This window comes from Carassius auratus, chromosome 36, assembly GCF_003368295.1.
Source record: "Carassius auratus strain Wakin chromosome 36, ASM336829v1, whole genome shotgun sequence".
Classification (NCBI taxonomy): domain Eukaryota; kingdom Metazoa; phylum Chordata; class Actinopteri; order Cypriniformes; family Cyprinidae; genus Carassius; species Carassius auratus.
Genome location: NC_039278.1, coordinates 16,492,536 through 16,513,824, shown reverse-complemented (window position 1 = coordinate 16,513,824; position 21,289 = coordinate 16,492,536). Strand labels below are relative to the sequence as shown.

At 36.7% G+C, this 21,289-nt stretch overlaps 1 long non-coding RNA gene and 3 pseudogenes across 1 annotated transcript; 2 read left to right on the top strand and 2 right to left on the bottom strand.

Annotated features, from left to right (window-relative positions):
* Window positions 1-2,162: 2,162 nt before the first annotated feature.
* LOC113055435 (transcription factor HES-5-like) lies at window positions 2,163-4,208 on the top strand (annotated as a pseudogene).
* A 6,003-nt stretch (window positions 4,209-10,211) lies between these two features.
* Window positions 10,212-11,982, bottom strand: LOC113055434 (transcription factor HES-5-like; annotated as a pseudogene).
* Window positions 11,983-14,129: 2,147 nt separating this feature from the next.
* Window positions 14,130-15,448, bottom strand: LOC113055437 (uncharacterized). Its single transcript, XR_003277530.1, has 2 exons — window positions 15,140-15,448; window positions 14,130-15,026 (listed from the first exon to the last, which is right to left on the bottom strand). It is a non-coding gene; the product is annotated as an uncharacterized LOC113055437 (long non-coding RNA).
* A 3,830-nt stretch (window positions 15,449-19,278) lies between these two features.
* LOC113055431 (transcription factor HES-5-like) lies at window positions 19,279-20,592 on the top strand (annotated as a pseudogene).
* Window positions 20,593-21,289: the final 697 nt, after the last annotated feature.

Genomic DNA, 21,289 nt, shown 5'->3' with positions numbered 1-21,289 from the left:
AAACTCTTTTGAGGGTGATGAAAGACACGGCCCTCTCCAGAAGATCTGAGGTGTGGATGCCGTTCTGAAGATACTCTCCAAGAGCACACCTGAGCTTCTCCAAACTGTTGCCACACTTTCTCTCCAAACACGTAAGAACGCATCTGAAAACAACAACACAATCACCTCAGTTCACGTGCATTTAGAATATTAAAACTGAATCAAATACTAGAAGATAGCGCTTAGGTTTGGAGCTTTTCATGCATCTGCCGGTTTGTGAAGTTCTTCTACCTTGCGTGTTGCACGTGTTGAGTCTTGATGCTGCTCTGGAAAGACATGTCCATGTAGGTCGTCATGACTGATGCTGATTCCTGTCGGGCCGAGTGTTGAAGATGAAGCTCAGTTTGGACCGAAGTGTCTTCAGTGTTAAAGGTTCCTCACAGGAGCTGATGTCTCATGGATCTGTCATCTTCAGCTTCCATTTATACTCGCATCGCTCTCCTCTCAGCCAATCAGAAGCCTGAGCTGCTTGAACAACAGTGTGTTGATGAGTGAATCGGTGGGATGTTCTCCTCTCTGCCATCTGCCATAAGGTCACTTATATTCATCTTTATGAATGTGGGGACGCAGGACAGATCAAGTTCCCACAAGATGGTCAGCTCAAAATATGAAAGTCAGAGACGACTGTTAGATACAATTACATACGAGTGTGTGACAGCAGCCAGTTTAAAGAGCTGTTAGAAAGCAGCATGTGGCGACCCAAATCCCTGATCGCAATCCAATACCGTAAAATTGTACTGTATGCTAACACTGTATCTAAGGGACAATAGAACTCAACTAAGAGACCAGAGGTCAGAGGTCCCCATCAATGGAAATATTTGAACTTCATTCACTGATATTATAAGTCCAAAGTGAAAAAAAGAAGAATCAAATGTTTTATTTAAAAAATAAATCTTCAGTTTAATGCTAAAAGTCAACAAATCTTCAGCATCAGCGGCGTGAGAAAGCTTGTAGGGAGTCTGTCCTGTATTGAGGCTCATTATCATGTGAATAGACACACTTCTATTGTTGTGTGTGTGAGAAACTCTGGAGAACAGAGTCACAGTTCTCGTGTCATTAGCATCCTCAACCCCAACACAAGCTCAGGATTTGACAAACACACAAGGGAGAACACACACTTCTGGAGATTTACATACATGAGCTTGACGAGCTGGTTTAATGATGTCACTGATGATGTCATCAGCAGCGGGAACAGAATTCCTGCACTAACACGGTTTATTTTCCTTTATGCATCATGAGCGTTTAAAATGACTAAACTTTTGCATCAGGTGCTCAAGACACTTTTGTAATCTACACAAAGATAGCTCACAAATGTAACAAATTTTATTTGCTGAAAAATTTGTATGTTTTTTTGCATTAAACAATTAATTTAATATGCAGGAAAAATGACGTATATTTGCATTCTCATTGCATGAGACTATTTCTGATCAGAAGGTGTGTGATGACATGTTGCTGTTCATCAGCAGGTTTTCCTCCAGATGGTTGGTGACGTCAGGTTGATCTCTGAGTCTTCAGCGTCACTAAAGCTCCATTCAGGACTCGGACGCTTTTGTGCTTCATTGATGTGAACACAGAGAGTCAGTGTGGGAACCTCACATGAGACCAACTCACACTGACCAGCACACACACACACACACACACACACACACACACACACACACACACACACACACACACATACACACGTGCACACACACACACACACACACACACGCACACACACACACACACACACACACACACACACATCTGGAGTCCTGGAGTCTCAGACACTGGAGACAATGACGTCTGAATTCAAGCACACAACTCTAAAGCTTTAGATATAAATGCAATCATCTGTAAACATCTGAAAAAATGAATTTTATGTGATTGCATACATGAGTATAAGTACAACACACATATGGTTAACTAAAACCAGGTGACCATATTTATTCATTCACAAATAAAAAAATTAATAAATGTTTTTAATCATATTTGACAAATTTTAATAATTACAATACTTCATTTTTAAATAATATAAAATATTTAAATTTTCATTTAATATGATGAATAAGAATAGAGCTGTCTGATGCTCTGCAAAAGCTTCTCCGCGTGTGTTTGTAGTAATGATGAGCGTGTGCTGCTTCAGTGTCATTGATGTGAACATGAGCTCTCAGCACTTTCCCAGAGTCACTCTCCACCTGCTCCTTTGAGCTCCTGATGGAGGATCATTGAGCATGTGGCGCTCCACATCCCTCATTGTCTGTCTGAGCTCTTCCATTGGCTCCAAACGGTGAGAAACTCCAACAAGCTCAAGCCTCACACATTCATATGGAGATTTGGGAGTATAAATAGAGGAGCTGCAGCCAGTGCAAACCAGACTCAGTCTGAACAGAGAGATCTACAGCACAGAGATCCAGACATGACAGCTACAATCATCTCAAAGGAGCTTCTCCCTCTCAACAACAAGGTACATTCACATCCTACTTACAGCAGCATTACTGCAGCAGCTTTCACGGCTCTTCTCAATCACTGGTTTATTCCAAGGACACTTCTCTGATGCTTTTCTGTCTTCATTTGCAGCTGAGAAAGCCGATGGTGGAGAAGATGTGCAGAGATGGTATCAACAGCAGCATCGAGCAGCTCAAGTGTCTTCTGGCTCCAGAGTTCCTCGAGCAGCAGACTGATTCAAGATGATTTCCTGGAGATGAAGCTCAACTTCCTGCAACGACACAACTCCAGTTCACATGCTGTCAATCAAGGCTTCTTCAGGAGAGTCTGTGAGATTGTGCACTTCCTGTCCAGAGATGAGATGAAGACACAGAGCCAGAGAAGACTGCTGAAGCACTTCCAGAAGCTGCAGACATCATGTGATCAGAACAGGAGGGAAAGTGTCCTTCCAGACCAGAAGACCTCCAGCAAAGACATGAATGTCAACAAGAGCGCCACCTGGAGGCCTTGAGAGAGCCTTACAGACTCAGACTGAACATCTACACTAGATTCAGTGGACACTTTTATACTTTTAGTTTCTCTTTTCGAAGAAAAGTGTTTCATGAGTTCCAGTTTGGAAAAGATATTTGCACTGTTAAGTGCTCCGATGATTCGATCTTCTGTGAAGATTTCACTTCATGTTCCAAATGAGAACATTTACTGACGTCTGTATCAGACAACATTGACTTTTACATTCTTCATGTGATGTGAAGGAAACTTTTTCTTCATTACTTTAAAGGACATTTATAATCACAGACTCAAGCTTTGTTCTAAGAGCTGATAAAGACTGTTTACACAGCAAATGTTAGATGAAATGTTATAATTTCTTGATATTAATTGATGGCAAGAGTCTTGCTTCATTATTAATTCTGTGCTGTTTGTATGAAGTGGCTCAGATTGGGCTCATATTCGATTTCCTCTGATCATCACACAGAGGCGTCATGATTCATATTTGATCTTTTATTCTGATGGGAATATTTAATTATATCTATATTAGACAACACTGAATCTTCTTCATGTGATGTGAAGGAAAAACTTTCTTTACTTTTATTATTGTCCTGTTTCAGCACTGGCAGACTAAATTAATTTATCTAAACAGCTTTCTCTGAAAGCCGCATATGCTGGATATTTATACAATAATTTGACCACATACAATATATAAACAAAATATGATTTTCCTGTTTTGGGGAAATTCTTTAATGTATTGTTAAATACTCGTTTTCATCTTCAGTGAAGACTTTCTATGAATGAACCAGTGATTGATTGATTTTGTTTGATTAACATCTTTAATCTGAACTTGCTTTTATAGAAACAAGTTTTGCTGTTTTTATTTCACATCTCAGAAATATTTTTCATTCTTTGAAAAGTTCTGTGGTTGTTAAAGTTCGGTCCTGTTTGATATTGTACTTTAGATGTTTTACAGTCACTATGTGACTCTTCTGAAAAGCAGTGATTTCTAAATAATCATGATTCTCATTGTGAGAAATGTATGTTTAATCATAAACAATGCTTATGTTTTGTGTTGAATATCTAGTTGTGTCTTTTGAAAAGACTGTTATGATGTTTAAACTCTGTTCTGTTGAGAGCACAAATGTATTTCGGAGATTCCTCAAGCACATGTTGTGATATATTATCACTGAATGATGTCATTTCCTCAATGACAAAACAATTATTTGTGAAAATAAAATAATTTGACCTCATTTTTGTCTGTGCATTTTGCCATTTTTACTTTATGTGTAGACAAGAATGTACATTAACTTAAAGTACTGTGTAACTTACTTTTTAATGCATAATCTGCATTAGTGGCAGAAGAACATTGTTTTGGTCTTTATGTGAGTCATGATTGTTTGGTCAACAGCATCATCCAGCGGTTTGATATTTCTAAAGCTGCATCCCAATTCACAATGTCTCTCTGCAATGATCACTGCTGCCTAGTGAGGCTTATATAAAGTTCATTTCACTTGAAAAAAAAATGTGTTTATATAGGACGCAATGAAATACAGACGAAACTTGAGTTTGGAGTGTGATTGCATACTAAGTGTTTTATAAAGTTAAAATTGACCATACTTACATTTGTATACATGTGTATATTACATCCATGTGTATTTCTTTAAAATATTTTTCATTATAAATATTAATTCACATACTTTACACCAAAAATTGAGAGTGATTTAAATATCTAAATATATATTGTATGCAATCTGTTCGATGGAAGGGCGTGACGTCACGGGCGGGGTGACGTAGCGACCAGGAAGCTATAAAGACACCTGACACGCAGCTGACTTCAGCTTCGCGTCTTTCAGCAAGCGCTCTGTGTGTGCATGTCTAAAGTCTGTCTTGTGAGTCTTATTTATTGTTGTCTGTCCCAATACACAACATAATGCCTAAGAGCAAAGCAAAGACACAACATTTGAAGGGCGATTTCAGATCGCGCTATGGATTGTTTGTTCCGCCCTGCCCACGCTACATCACGGGTGGGGATACCCGTCTATGTGTGGTTTGCCTGGGATCGAAGCACCCTGTGTCGACTCTCGAGGGAGCCTTCGCCGGCGTTCCTCACGATACCGGTCCCGCTTTCGCCGAGGCGCCGGTGTAGCAGTCGATTCTGTTTCCTTTAGGGTTTCCAGGTCCGTGTAATAAACCCAACCATATAGTTAATCAAACATTTTCCCAAAGTAGCCTAAATTCCCCGGATTTGGCAACATTCCCGCATGCAAATACACTAAACACACCTGGATGTAAGGAAAGCAAAAAGGGACAAAATTCTTGCTACACTGCAGCATAGTAAAATGATTCTCACACTCCCGTTTATGTTCTTTTTTTATTTTTTATTATTATTCATCTCGCAGTTGTTCCGTTATTTTTGTCTTATGTTTTTACATTTCAAGTTGAAAAACCTCTCGTCTTAATTTTATTTTCAAGTTTAAGATTTAGGACGGTATTTTGAACTATTTGCTTGTCGTACATCCAGTCAAGCTTCTTGCGCACGCTAGTTCTGATCGTACCTATAGTAACTCGGCATTTACGCAATAATTGTAGTATGTTTGCGTAAAGGGAAACAGACATATCAAGGGGAACAGAATCGACTGCTACACCGGCATTCGTTGGGTTCGCAGGTCCATCTGATGGAGGGAATGGAGACGGGCACGTCCTTATCTGCTACCTTACCCATCAGATCTGCCCCCCCAATAAACCGTGTTATGCCTAACATTATAGGAGCAGCTATTTAATCTCCGAGGGGGATTAATATTGATTGTGTGACTAAGCTATTGCGCTGTCGAGGCAACGCGTCTATTGCATCATTTTCAGTTTTCAATTTTCAGATTTTACAATCTCGATGTGCCAGCCGCTCCTGGTTCTTCTGTCCTCTTGCTTTAGCTATGCTCTTCGGATACACACTAGGCAGGGGAATTGTAGTCTGGCAGCGTATGACTCAAATGATTCGCGAACCCGCTCTTCAATCGCGATCCGACTCAAATGATTCGCGAACCCGCTCTGAAGTCGCGATCTGAATCGAATGACGCAAATGATTCGCGAACCCGCTCTGAAGTCGCGATTTGACTCAAATGACTCAAATGATTCACGAACCCGCTCTGAAGTCGCGATCTGAATCGAATGACGCAAATGATTCACGAACCCGCTCTGAAGTCGCGATTTGACTCAAATGACGCAAATGATTCGCGAACTCGCTCTGAAGTCGCGATCTGACTCAAATGATTCGCGAACCTGCTCTGAAGTAGCAATCTGACTCAAATGATTCAAATGATTCATAAACCCGCTCTGAAGTAGCGATCTGACTCAAATGATTCGCGAACCCCATCTGAAGTAGCGATCTGACTCAAATGATTCGCGAACCCGCTCATAAGTCGGGATGTGGTATAGTTTCCACATACTTGTCGAAGTCCAATTTGAATAAAGAAAAAAGAGGTTTAGAGCCAGTAAACTTTTGTTAATAAATGTGAAATTTAGCTAACAGGAAACATAAATTATGTAATATTTTCCAGTATTCTCTTTTGAATGGTCAAACAATCCAATTGAAAACAAAAAGAAAAAGTCACTTACAAAATAACACTGAAAAATTGGTCAGACGTATTGCCATTTATTCAGTGTAGGAGCATTGCCAAAATAAATGAATTAAGACTTCTTCAGAAGAATGACAAAAATAGCAACTCACGTCAATGTCTAACTTTAGTTGGGTAACATTTGTGAATTAACTTAAATGTTATTTCTTATACTTTGTTGGTCAGCAGATATTTATGAGGCATGGTCCATACTTTCTCCCAAGATATATTCTCCACAATGCTATTCCAATTAGGTATTATGTAAGGAATTGGTATTATCTCTGAAAGAGAGCTCTAATTTTATAGTAATTTTTTTCTTGATCTGCAGAAAAGCAAACATTTCCGATCATTGTGTCAGTTAAATTCAGAGGGTATGTACATGGCCATGTACTTACAATACCTTGTTTGGTGTGTGGTTCACATTTGTCTGCTGTGCTGTAAATAAACAGTCGTGGAGCAAAAAGCCCAACTCATCTGGTTCAATGTGTCGAGGACTTTTTTGCATCTTTATTTTGTTTTACTGGAAAGACACACTGCAACAAAAATCCATTGAACACTTCAACATGGATTTGACTATGAATGCTTAAAATCACTTTGTGAGCTCAGTTTTGAAGCATTTCATATTATCATGGTTTTGCGCACTGAAAGATTATTAAAAGCTTATTATATTTTTAGCCTGCACAATACATTTAAAATAAGCATAATTTAATTGTATATTTCTGTGTAGTGTAAGCATTATAAAAATATACACTTCTGAATTCTTGACCTTCATATATAAATATCAAATTGTGAAATGTATGATTGCCTGATTGAATTTTATTTGTTTTTATTAACATGTTTAGATTGTGTAAAATTACTGTGTAGATTTTTTCAAGAATTACTTTTTATATTTATTTGCATTACATTTAAATACATTTTTAATGTGCCCCTCTGGTTAAACACTGGCCCCTCCTTGGCCCCCCTAGAAAAATCTGTTTAGAGCCGCCACTGAAAATGATACCTTTCAGTGCGTCACTGTCCTCTACGAGGATTTTCTACAAATGAAATTTCATTTTTCTAATTCTGAAACGAATGTGAAATCCCTCCATGATGGTTTATGTACTATTGTGTATGTGTTAGTTAAGTATAGAGATCTTACTCTTTATATGCACGCTCTGTATACATGACTATTTACATTATTGTAAATCTGCTGTGCTGATATTATGTGTTTTGCACACATTATTGTCACTTTTGTCCTCCAGAGTGCGTTTCTCTGCTTTGAGTTTCAGTTTAATGAAGCAACTTGAATTTAAACAAATTCTTTCAACAGTGAAAGTAATGTGTATGAGAAATATTTTCCATACATAAAAAAAATTAACAAAGCTCAACTCTACTACTGTACGTGGTTTCATTTATTTTAGCATCAGTGAATAAAATCATGTTTTGAGGTAGAAACTAAAATTCCTCAAATTGTTTAAACACTGAATTTACACTAAATGTTTGAATGACATTGCATCAGAAAACAAAATTTCAAGTGTTTCTATCTGAAATTCATACTGTTAGTATGACATAAGGGTTCAAATACTGTTAGTAGCTACTGAATGATTAATAAATACTGAAAAAACAGCCCTTATTTACATATTTACATCTTTACAAGTACATAATGAATGTGATGTTCAGTAGACAGACATCTATTGTGTAATTAAATTGAGTGAATGAATAGAGTGTGAGAAACAAAATCTCCGAGACAATAGAGCTCAACTGGAGAACAGGGGTCAAAGGTCAGTGACCTTGTTTTAAACTTTTATAGTTCCATCGTTGTGCTCTATTCCTTCAACTTTCATTCACATGCACAGATTTGCAAAATGGCATTATTAGGAGGTTTGCAGAAAGAGTCTTGGGACATTATGAACACTAATACTATTTATTGTATTTATAAATAAATAAAAATGTTACATTGTTACATGTTACATATAAAATGTGCTTTCTTTGCAGTCTTCTATAGTAATTTATTATTTGGTATCTTTTTAATGTTAATTATTATTGAACTACTCTTCTATTTGGGACTATATAAACACACACACACACACACACATACATACATACATACATACATACATACATATATATATATATATATATATATATATATATATATATATATATATATAATTATTATTATTATTATTATTATTATTATTATTATTTTTTTTTTTTTTTTTTTTCATGTTTCAGGGTTGAATGTTAAAGACTGGCTGTCAAAAAAGTTACACCTTGATATTTTCATTTAAATTAAAGCACACTTTGTCAAATTAACTCCATTAAAAAAATTCACCATAATGTATATTTGTAAACTGATAATTTTATTGATCACCAAATGTGACAAAACTTACTTTTCTGTTAATTATATTATTGTAAAATGCAAACATGAAAAGATAAAAACTGCTTTTAACTTCAGTTCTGTTAGTGTCACTTAAAGATCCTCAAATGTCTCTGTATCCGCAAATACATATGTCACATACGTCAACCTGTAGTCAATGGTTTTTATCTGGTATTAGATGAGAAGCATTCAGCAGCGTCCCGAGGGAATTTTTGTTATAGGATCAAGCTGTTATTAGCATCTGAATAGGCACATGTCTATTGTTCAGTGTGGGAAAGCTCTGGTACCCAGAATCACAGCTCAATGTCATTAGCATCCCAAAAACTGCAATTCAACGCAATGTTTTGTGACTCAGAAACGAGAGAAAACAGCCCTGCTCTCATCCATTTCAAAGGTGTTTTCAGTTTTTAAAATTTAAGTTTAATGTTTTTTAAATTGACCAGTCAGTCTGGAGCTTTAAAACACCTCACAACACATTTCACTGTTTAATATCCACAACCTACAAAGTCGCAAATAGAAGTGTATTTAAAAATGTCTATCAGTTTAACATGAACAAAACATTAGAAAAATCTCTCAAATTCCACAATCAAGTCAAAGCCACATTCAAAAGGATTTTTATTTTATATAAAAATGAGCAAAATGATGTATCTTTGTAATAAACAAATACATCAAGGACTTCATTATAACTTTAAACTGTAGCGTTCTTTTTAAATTTGAGTCCATAATCCATAAATATGTTTCACCAGTGAAATCAAAATCCACAGACATATTTGTCTTTTAAACTGTGATTGATCTGTGCAGATCTTTCTCCTGATTCAGACCCAAAGACTCATATTTTACCTGGAAGCAACAGTTTGAAGTATTTTGATGGATTTGTTTCTTACGAACACGCAGCTCTTTACTTCACAAGACATTGGTATTAACTGATGGACTGGAGTCTTGTGGATTGTTGTGATGTTTTTATCAACTGTTCGGACTCTTATTCTGACGGCACCCATTCACTGCAGAGCATCCATGGCTGAGCAAATGATGCAATGCTACATTTCTACAAGTTTGTTCCCATGAAGATACAAACTCGTCTACGGCCTGAGGGTGAGTACATTTCAGCAAAAACAATATGTTTTCAGAAATATTACAAAATGAGCTATTTTAACTCTTTACTCATTAAAAACAACTCATGATTAGCTTCATAAACAAACCCCAGGAATATTTAATGCTGGAATATAACTGAATTGTCATGCATAATGAAAACTATCTGAAGGACTGTAAATGATTAGACAAAGTCACTTTTTTTTGATTGTTTTATTTCGCCTCAGACTGATTGAAATACATTCAATGGCCTTTACGTTTCTTAATTTTAAAACAAATTCCTTCACAGAAGGAAACAACATTTCACTTACACAGTGAAAAGGTTTTTACAATGCAACCCTTGCAAAAGGCAGTTCAGAAGCACAGTACATGGTACTGACAGAAAGATGAGGAATAACCTCTTGAAAAATAAATCCATGATCTTTTCAGATCTACATATTATTTTCTCAGAAACACAAACACGAGCCCAGCTGGGCTTCAAATAAATCTCAATAAGATTGAAAACAACCATAAATATTAATTCCAAATATTGGACACTGACCAACTCTTGGCCAAACTTATAAAACATGAGTAACATGTTGTTCAGATTAGATCATTTTGATCAAATTTGAATGAAATTTAAAGACTTATTATAAGCCCAAGTTAAGGCACCCTAATACAGGAGAGTGATACACTGATCATATCATCATCATAAAACAACAAATATGATCAAAAAGATCAATAAATGATTTCCGCCAGTTGCAAAAAACGAAAAGTGTTTCAAAATGAAACAAAGATAAAGCTGATTTGACTGCATGGTCACATAATGCATCACCTCAAATGTGTAAATTATACCCAAAGGATATGAAAAATGCATTTTAATGCACTTTTAGACTAATAAGTCCAATTAAGAGGCACAGTGTGCCATGGTGGGATTCAAACTAAAAACAGTTAAAGGACATTTTCTCAAACAGAGAAAAATCTTCACAGAAGATCGAATCATCAGAGCACTTAACAGTGCAAATATCTCTTCCAAACTGGAACTCATGAAACACTTTTCTTCGAAAAGAGAAACTAAAAGTATAAAAGTGTCCACTGAATCTAGTGTAGATGTTCAGTCTGAGTCTGTAAGGCTCTCTCAAGGCCTCCAGGTGGCGCTCTTGTAGACATTCATGTCTTTGCTGGAGGTCTTCTGGTCTGGAAGGACACTTTCCCTCCTGTTCTGATCACATGATGTCTGCAGCTTCTGGAAGTGCTTCAGCAGTCTTCTCTGGCTCTGTGTCTTCATCTCATCTCTGGACAGGAAGTGCACAATCTCACAGACACTCCTGAAGAAGCCTTGATTGACAGCATGTGAACTGGAGTTGTGTCGTTGCAGGAAGCTGAGCTTCATCTCCAGGAAATCATCTTGAATCAGTCTGCTGCTCGAGGAGCTCTGGAGCCAGAAGACACTTGAGCTGCTCGATGCTGCTGTTGATACCATCTCTGCACATCTTCTCCACCATCGGCTTTCTCAGCTGCAAATGAAGACAGAAAAGCATCAGAGAAGTGTCCTTGGAATAAACCAGTGATTGAGAAGAGCCGTGAAAGCTGCTGCAGTAATGCTGCTGTAAGTAGGATGTGAATGTACCTTGTTGTTGAGAGGGAGAAGCTCCTTTGAGATGATTGTAGCTGTCATGTCTGGATCTCTGTGCTGTAGATCTCTCTGTTCAGACTGAGTCTGGTTTGCACTGGCTGCAGCTCCTCTATTTATACTCCCAAATCTCCATATGAATGTGTGAGGCTTGAGCTTGTTGGAGTTTCTCACCGTTTGGAGCCAATGGAAGAGCTCAGACAGACAATGAGGGATGTGGAGCGCCACATGCTCAATGATCCTCCATCAGGAGCTCAAAGGAGCAGGTGGAGAGTGACTCTGGGAAAGTGCTGAGAGCTCATGTTCACATCAATGACACTGAAGCAGCACACGCTCATCATTACTACAAACACACATGGAGAAGCTTTTGCAGAGCATCAGACAGCTCTATTCTTATTCATCATATTAAATGAAAAAAATTACAATACTTAATATTATTTAAAAATGAAGTATTGTAATTATAAAAATTTGTCAAATATGATTAAAAAAAATATTAATTTATTTGTGAATGAATAAATATGGTCACCTGGTTTTAGTTAACCATATGTGTGTTGTACTTATACTCATGTATGCAATCACATAAAATTCATTTTTTCAGATGTTTACAGATGATTGCATTTATATCTAAAGCTTTAGAGTTGTGCGCTGGAATTCAGACGTCATTGTCTCCAGTGTCTGAGACTCCAGGACTCCAGATGTGTGTGTGTGTGTGTGTGTGTGTGTGTGTGTGTGTGTGTGTTTGTGTGTGCTGGTCAGTGTGAGTTGGTCTCATGTGAGGTTCCCACACTGACTCTCTGTGTTCACATCAATGAAGCACAAAAGCGTCCGAGTCCTGAATGGAGCTTTAGTGACGCTGAAGACTCAGAGATCAACCTGACGTCACCAACCATCTGGAGGAAAACCTGCTGACTGGCTGATAATGTCATCAAACACCTTCTGATCAGAAATAGTCTCATGCAGTGAGAATATGCAAAAATATGTATTTTTTTCCTGCATATTATATTTATCATGGCATATGCAAAACTGTTTTTTTATCAAAGCTGTTTTTTTAAAGATTTTAGTAACATTTATGAGTCATGTTTGTATTTAAATGACAAAAGTGTCTTGAGCATCTGATGCAAAAGTTTAGTCATTTTAAACGCTCATGATGCATAAAGGAAAATAAACCGTGTTAGTGCAGGAATTCTGTTCCCGCTGCTGATGACATCATCAGTGACATCATTAAACCAGCTCGTCAAGCTCATGTATGTAAATCTCCAGAAGTGTGTGTTCTCCCTCGTGTGTTTGTCAAATCCTGAGCTTGTGTTGGGGTTGAGGATGCTAATGACACGAGAACTGTGACTCTGTTCTCCAGAGTTTCTCACACACACAACAACAGAAGTGTGTCTATTCACATGATAATGAGCCTCAATACAGGACAGACTCCCTACAAGCTTTCTCATGCCGCTGATGCTGAAGATTTGTTGAAATAGACATACATTTTCACATGAATCTGAAGACTAATTTCTTAAAATAAAACATATGATTCAGTTGTTTTCATTTTGCACTGATACAATAAGTGTACGAAGTTAAAATAGTATAAAGTCCAATCAACTGATCAAGTCTGTTAGTTGAGTTCTGTTGTCTCTGAGGGTCTTTGAGTGAGTTCAGTTTCTCACGCTCTGGTCATTCACTAAATTCAGTTACACAACAATAGACATGTGTCCTACTGAAACCCAAAGCAGACACACGTCTCCAAATGATTACTGCTTTAAACTGGTCAAACTGGCTGCTAGTTGCTTCTCTGACACAAGTAATATGAATCAATCTGAAACACTTGCAACGTGATTTAAACAGCTGGCAATCCTTTCTGTCTCTTTATATTTTGAAGATAAATTAATCCATATTTACTAAGAATAAAACTGCAATTAAAATATCTGGTCATTTATTGTTTCTTTGGATTAAAACAATTCAGATTATTAATACCTGAGAAATTAGAAAAATATATTTTTGTCACTTCAAGCAGTTTACTGTAGAATTACTTTTCAATATTGCTGGACTTAATTGGCATAATTTCCCTGAGGGATCTAATTTAAAAATCAAATAATCACAGTATCTGACCTAATCTAATTTTTAGAACTTTTTTGATGAGAATTGCCACAAAAAAAATAAAAAATAAAACAAAAATAAATAAATAAGTGCAAGAGAGAGTATAATCAGAAAAATTTACAAAAAAAAAAAAAAAAAAAATCCAAGATTTTCGCTCCTTTTTTAATTCTTGCTGCACATATAATTATTCCATTAAGAGCTTTTTTGTGGCAATTAAGTTTTGTTTGTGTAAGAATTATTTAAAAAATACTGACATACTATTGCAAAATATTAACTGGAAAATACTAGAAAAACTTTATTGCTCAAATATTAACAATCTAAATAATTTTAATTGTACAAAATATTCCTTTCTTTTCATGATCGTGTTTAAAATATGATATTTTATCACAAAACAGAATGCAACAGCAGAAAGTACATTTGAACTTGTTTTTATTATTTTGTGATGACATGATTTCATTATGAAAGCAAATAAATTGGTGATAACATATCACATTAAATGCATTGCAATTAAATGCATTAAAAGGTCTCCAAAAATATTGATATTGGGATTCACATCAAATACATTTTATTAAACTTTACAAAAGTCATGTGACATTAACATTCCTCCACATGAGGGGTGAAAGTAAAGCATAACAGAAAGAGTAGTGCTTAATGTGAAGGTAATTAAGAGTTAATCACAATTTTATGATGACATATACATCCACAGGTGTCAAACTCAACAAAAGTGAGTTATTTGCATGGCAGAAAAAACACTGAACCACATTTAGATGTGATTCTATGATATGATTAAATGTCCTATGAGGACAACTGAGTGTTTATCATACTGACAAAATATTCAAAACCAGCTCCCAATGTGGGATATTTGTACTTCACATAAAGCAAAGGTTTACAATTGTGTAATAAGAAATGTAATTGTCCTTCACTGAAGGTGTACACAAATGCATTCAACAATACACAACACATCCAGCAAAACTGGATTCATAAAATCAAATCCAATTAAACTAAGTTGCACCTAACATAGATGTGAATTATAAAATCTGAGACAGATTAACAGTCTTTGCACATCAGAAAGAAATATTGTGAACTAAAATGTGGTTCACATCCTCTGTGTCTGATAAAGATTTGTTTTCCTTGTTTGCTTTCCTTCAGGTGTCAGGTGTTAAAATCAATGCATTTGCTGTTACTGTGAAGTGCAGCTGATAGAGGAACAGCCACTTTTACTTCATCAGATGTTTCAGAAACCACTGGTGTTTCAGTAGATGCTGTTGATACCATCTCTGCACATCTTCTCCACCATCGGCTTTCTCAGCTGCAAATGAAGACAGAAAAGCATCAGAGAAGTGTCCTTGGAATAAACCAGTGATTGAGAAGAGCCGTGAAAGCTGCTGCAGTAATGCTGCTGTAAGTAGGATGTGAATGTACCTTGTTGTTGAGAGGGAGAAGCTCCTTTGAGATGATTGTAGCTGTCATGTCTGGATCTCTGTGCTGTAGATCTCTCTGTTCAGACTGAGTCTGGTTTGCACTGGCTGCAGCTCCTCTATTTATACTCCCAAATCTCCATATGAATGTGTGAGGCTTGAGCTTGTTGGAGTTTCTCACCGTTTGGAGCCAATGGAAGAGCTCAGACAGACAATGAGGGATGTGGAGCGCCACATGCTCAATGATCCTCCATCAGGAGCTCAAAGGAGCAGGTGGAGAGTGACTCTGGGAAAGTGCTGAGAGCTCATGTTCACATCAATGACACTGAAGCAATGTCATAACCAAATCAGGGCCATACCGAGATTTCATTTCCTCTAAAATAACCACACAGTATCATAAAAATGAGCAAAGCAATGACATTTTTAAAAGAATTGAAATTCATAATGTGTGCATTTACACAAACACATGTTTCTCCTGGAGTTTAATCGTTTGTGAATGAAATCAACACAGTTTATAATCAGTTAAAATGCTGTAATGAAACACCGTATTTTAGGTCAGTGTAACAGGATATTCTGGTGAAGCAGCTGCTCTATGAGTTCTGTGGTTGTACCTGTTCTCAGGATCGTGTTCCACACACACACACACAAACACACACAGCTGGTTCATGGCACAATGTGGACCCCGATCACACGCCCCAGCGCTCCTGGATCTGGTGGAGCCACAGAGACACACAGCTTCCCACACTTCTGTATCATCATTAAATCACTCGCACAATAGAAGTGTGTCGTTTCCCACAGGACTGGACTAACTGGGTTTCTGGAGGGAAGCCTGAAGCATGCTCACCAACTTTTTGTTGATTTATTTACGTACTTAATGTGTTGCGAGCATTTCAGTGATCCATTTTTATAAATTTTTGTGTTTTGATTTAATGAGTGACCTTTTAAAAACACTATCTATTAATAGTTACAAAAAATTCTTTATCTACAAATATTAACACTGTATTTTGTTCTTGATTGCAAGTGAATATTGATTAAAAAAAAGAAGAATCTAGAAAAATACACATAACATTTATTTAAACTCATTAAATCAACTGCATTTCTTTTTTTAATTATAAGAATACAGCAGACATTTTCAATAAATCCCCAATGCTACATATTGAATGCAATATTTTTTTCTAACTTTCAAAAAATATTCTCTGTGTTTTCGAAGTTATAACTAAAAAATGTAATCTATTTTAAATTAAAACTGATATTTTTATTGTTATTTAACACTGGCGGCATATATTTAGTGAAAATTGATTAAAAATGAAACCACTTTACATCCAACTATAAATTCAGTTTGCCATTGAGTCATCACATACAGTAAATACTTCCACAAATCCCCATTGCTAATCAAACTGTGAGAACAGTGAAATCCCGAGTGCTCATGCCCTCAATTATTCTCCCACAGCTGACCCTCCAGATGGCACTATTGAAAATACCACCCCACCCGTCCACTAAAGAGCTCAATTAAAAGCCCACGGACCAGTGACTATCACGACAAGCCTATTGTTCCATTTTCCTCTGATTGGCTGGCTATGGATATATTTTGGTATAAAAGTGGGCTAGATAAGAGGGTCTTGTGAGATTTGGTTTAGCCACTGAAAAAGAGCCACACAGATCTCTCAACCACCGAAACTCAACATCAGCACCAAACATGCCTTCCTACATGGACATCACCCCTCAAGACAACGTTCACCATGCTAGGTAAGAAAGGCATTGAAAGGAACCTGCAATAGTTTAATTTTCCTGCTTGATATTATTTCTATATACTTACAATGACACTAAAGATGCTTTCTTCTGGATTGCAGGTGCAAACTCTACAGCTTGGAGAGAAAATGTTTCAGCAAAGTGGAGAAACTGAAATCTTCTTTTGAAGACCACCTCCAACACGGTATTCCCACATCCGACATTTTGGAGAAGACCGTGTCCTTCTTCAGCTCAAAGAAGGCCTTAATCTTCCCCAGCGGCTACTCCAGGTGTTCTCGTGAAATTCTGCGTCTTTCTCCCACTCCAGATCAGGACGTTACGCCATTGTTTTAAAGTCAATGTCCATCACAGACTGACCTGTACATTAAAGGGTCATCAAGACAAGCACTTGATCGGATCTCATGTGCTCGCACATCTACCTCAGAGGAAAATAGCACTTTGCTTGTTCTCTCTGGACTTTTTATTCCCTCTAAAGGACTGATTATGTCTTTGTAAAGTACACATAAAGGAAATTGTGCATTGAGTGTAATGAAACCACCAAGCTGAGGATGCATTTTGTGCGATTAGATATAAGATTCTGCTGTATTTTTCTCTTGAAGAGACATTCACTGAATGTTTTTAAAACCATTTGACCATGCTCTCTTTTTGAGGACATGCAAAAACTTTTTAAAGATACAGTGTATCATTTGGTTATTTTTGTGATGATGTTTTGAATCATTTGTATAATGCTCTAGTTTGTTTTTATAAAATAAATGATTGAATTGCATCAATGTCTTCCTTTAATTTAATTATTGGAATGTGGGCAGATTCAGAAGAAAGAACTTGCTATATCTACTAAAACAGCTTAGAAAACCAACTTCTTAAATGTTGAATTATTTTGGTGCAAGAGCTTTTTAGGTTTTCAGTGTGTCTGAATTACCTGTAAAGGACATGGGTTGACAAAAACACTATTTTACCTGATTACAATTATATGGACACAGATAAAATGACACAGATAACATGCACATTTATATAAACTTTTTCCAAACAAGCCTGCGTTTTAAAATATGGGGACATTTCCGGTTTTGTTAAGTTCTCTGACTTCCACTACAGGTTTTAAAACTTATTTTTCTAATAACTATTAGCATTTTCTGTCCATCAAAATGATGGAAAGTAGTTTTTTAATTCTGGAAAATAACTGGTAATCGCAACTTAGATATAGACATTCATCTGCTGTCAGTAACACAACCGTTACTTTATAACATTTGGGGCTATCTATGGTCACTAATATGCTTTAAATTGTGACCCTTTTATATTTTCTTTTGGTCTCCAATAGTTATGAGATTGTAAAAATAGTAAGTAATATATATACAGAGTGAAATGTCCTGAGGACACAGGTGTGTGGGTGGATAAAACACAGATAAAGAGAAACTTTTGTTGTTCAGTCAACATCCATTTAGAGCCAAGTTTGTGAAAACCCCAAGAGCTGCGGCTCTCAAAGCACTTTTATATATAATGAGCTTCTGAACGATTTGATGTATACAGAAGCCTTTTAGGTTTTATTTGCAATGCAGAAATAATTTTACTAGTTTATGCAATGGCATGAAATTTTAAATGTGAAATAAAGTAAAAATTTTTTCCTCCAGATGGTTGGTGACGTCAGGTTGATCTCTGAGTCTTCAGCGTCACTAAAGCTCCATTCAAGACTCGGACGCTTTTGTGCTTCATTGATGTGAACACAGAGAGTCAGTGTGGGAACCTCACATGAGACCAACTCACACTGACCAACACACACACACACACATCTGCCTTATCTGGAGTGTGACGTCACCGTAGCAATGTTAATGCTGAATAAATTATGACATGTTTTATTAATTACAACATGCTAAATCTTAAATCTAGAAATGTATGCACTTAAATCTAGTCAATAATGTAAGAAATAAGTTATACATCGAACATTTTCTTACATAAATAAATTCATCCTTGTGACAAGCACACACACATAAAAATGTGACCCTGGAGCACGAAACCAGTCTTAAGTTGCTGGGGTACATTTGTAGCAAATTATTTGATTAGTAATATGTATTGCTTAGAACTTAATTTGGAACTTTAAAGACAATTATCTCAATATTTAGATTTTTTTGCACCCTCAGATTCCAGATTTTCAAATAGTTGGATCTCGGCCAGATATTGTTCAATCCTAACAAACAATACATGAATAGAAAACGTATTTATTCAGCTTTCATGTGAAGTATAAATCATCAATTTCAAAAACTTTACCCTTATGACTGGTTTTGTAGACCATAGTCATATATTTATATATATGTACAAACATGTATGCATATGTGGAGAGTAAAAATGTGTGTGCTCACCGTCTCCACGTGTGTTTGTAGTAATGATGAGCGTGTGCTGCTTCAGTGTCATTGATGTGAACATGAGCTCTCAGCACTTTCCCAGAGTCACTCTCCACCTGCTCCTTTGAGCTCCTGATGGAGGATCATTGAGCATGTGGCGCTCCACATCCCTCATTGTCTGTCTGAGCTCTTCCATTGGCTCCAAACGGTGAGAAACTCCAACAAGCTCAAGCCTCACACATTCATATGGAGATTTGGGAGTATAAATAGAGGAGCTGCAGCCAGTGCAAACCAGACTCAGTCTGAACAGAGAGATCTACAGCACAGAGATCCAGACATGACAGCTACAATCATCTCAAAGGAGCTTCTCCCTCTCAACAACAAGGTACATTCACATCCTACTTACAGCAGCATTACTGCAGCAGCTTTCACGGCTCTTCTCAATCACTGGTTTATTCCAAGGACACTTCTCTGATGCTTTTCTGTCTTCATTTGCAGCTGAGAAAGCCGATGGTGGAGAAGATGTGCAGAGATGGTATCAACAGCAGCATCGAGCAGCTCAAGTGTCTTCTGGCTCCAGAGTTCCTCGAGCAGCAGACTGATTCAAGATGATTTCCTGGAGATGAAGCTCAGCTTCCTGCAACGACACAACTCCAGTTCACATGCTGTCAATCAAGGCTTCTTTAGGAGTGTCTGTGAGATTGTGCACTTCCTGTTCAAAGATGAGATGAAGACACAGAGCCAGAGAAGACTGCTGAAGCACTTCCAGAAGCTGCAGACATCATGTGATCAGAACAGGAGGGAAAGTGTCCTTCCAGACCAGAAGACCTCCAGCAAAGACATGAATGTCAACAAGAGCGCCACCTGGAGGCCTTGAGAGAGCCTTACAGACTCAGACTGAACATCTACACTAGATTCAGTGGACTATTGTTTTCTTTTTTGAGGAAAGTGTTTATTAAATTCTAATTTGGATTTTTTTATATAAAGTATGTTATTATACATTAATAACTTTGCTTCACTTTGCTTTGAATTAGAAATTATGCATATTGATGTATAATGTGCAAGGCATATATTCAGCTGTTTGAATACTTCCAACTTCATGTGATTCAACATTTCTGTTATAGAAAGAATTACATTTCCCATCTATTTTGATGAACTGTCTGTTACTTATTTAAAGTAATATCAATTTGTGCTTCACAGTGAAGCTAGATGTTTTTTTTTTTACCTCATACGGAGCCTTTGAGTAAATATATATTTCTTATTGTTTGAGGATATTTTGACAAATCTTGTCAGTTTATAAACAGTTCCTTTTTGGAACAAGTTCTGTTTTATGTACCCTTTCCTTTCATAAAGGCATGCATTTTGATGAAAACTACGTTTTCAATGACTCACTTGTATTGTATCAATGTACATGTGTATTTGACATTGCATGTGTGATGTGCAAAACATCTGTTTTCTCATTATAGATCTAATAAATCAAACTGCTTTTCAATCCACTTTAAATTTTCACTGGTATTCACATTTATGAGCACAACATTTTTTAATACAAAAAATGTTTAATAAGTGATATCAGCTACAACATGTTAAAACGATTCTCAAACTCTGTGGTTTTCAATTCTGTCTTTGCGTACCATCACTCTGCACATTGCTATGATTTTAGTTCAAAAGGAGCATAGGTTTTATTCAAAGGGCAATAGACATGCATTTAAGTTGTATTTATTTACAGAGGTATATTATGTCACATTTCACACATCTCTTGTAAATTTAATCCGTGTGAAAAGAAGCTGCAGGCTGTGAATTAATTTCCAGGGATTAGGGAGCCTGTCAATCGTTCATACATGGATATACAGTTCATGCATGGATCTGCATATCCGATCTGATCTGAATCAGGTGTGTTAAATAAGAGACATGCAAAATATACAGAGCAGTGGTATTTGAGGACTAGAATTGAGAACCCCTGTTCTAACTAGATTAAATCCAAAGGAGCATGCATGGCTCTCTTGAGTCTTGAAAGTCTATGAAAGTGTAGGTGTTTGCACCAATCTACGTGGCGTCGATGGCATGGCATAAGT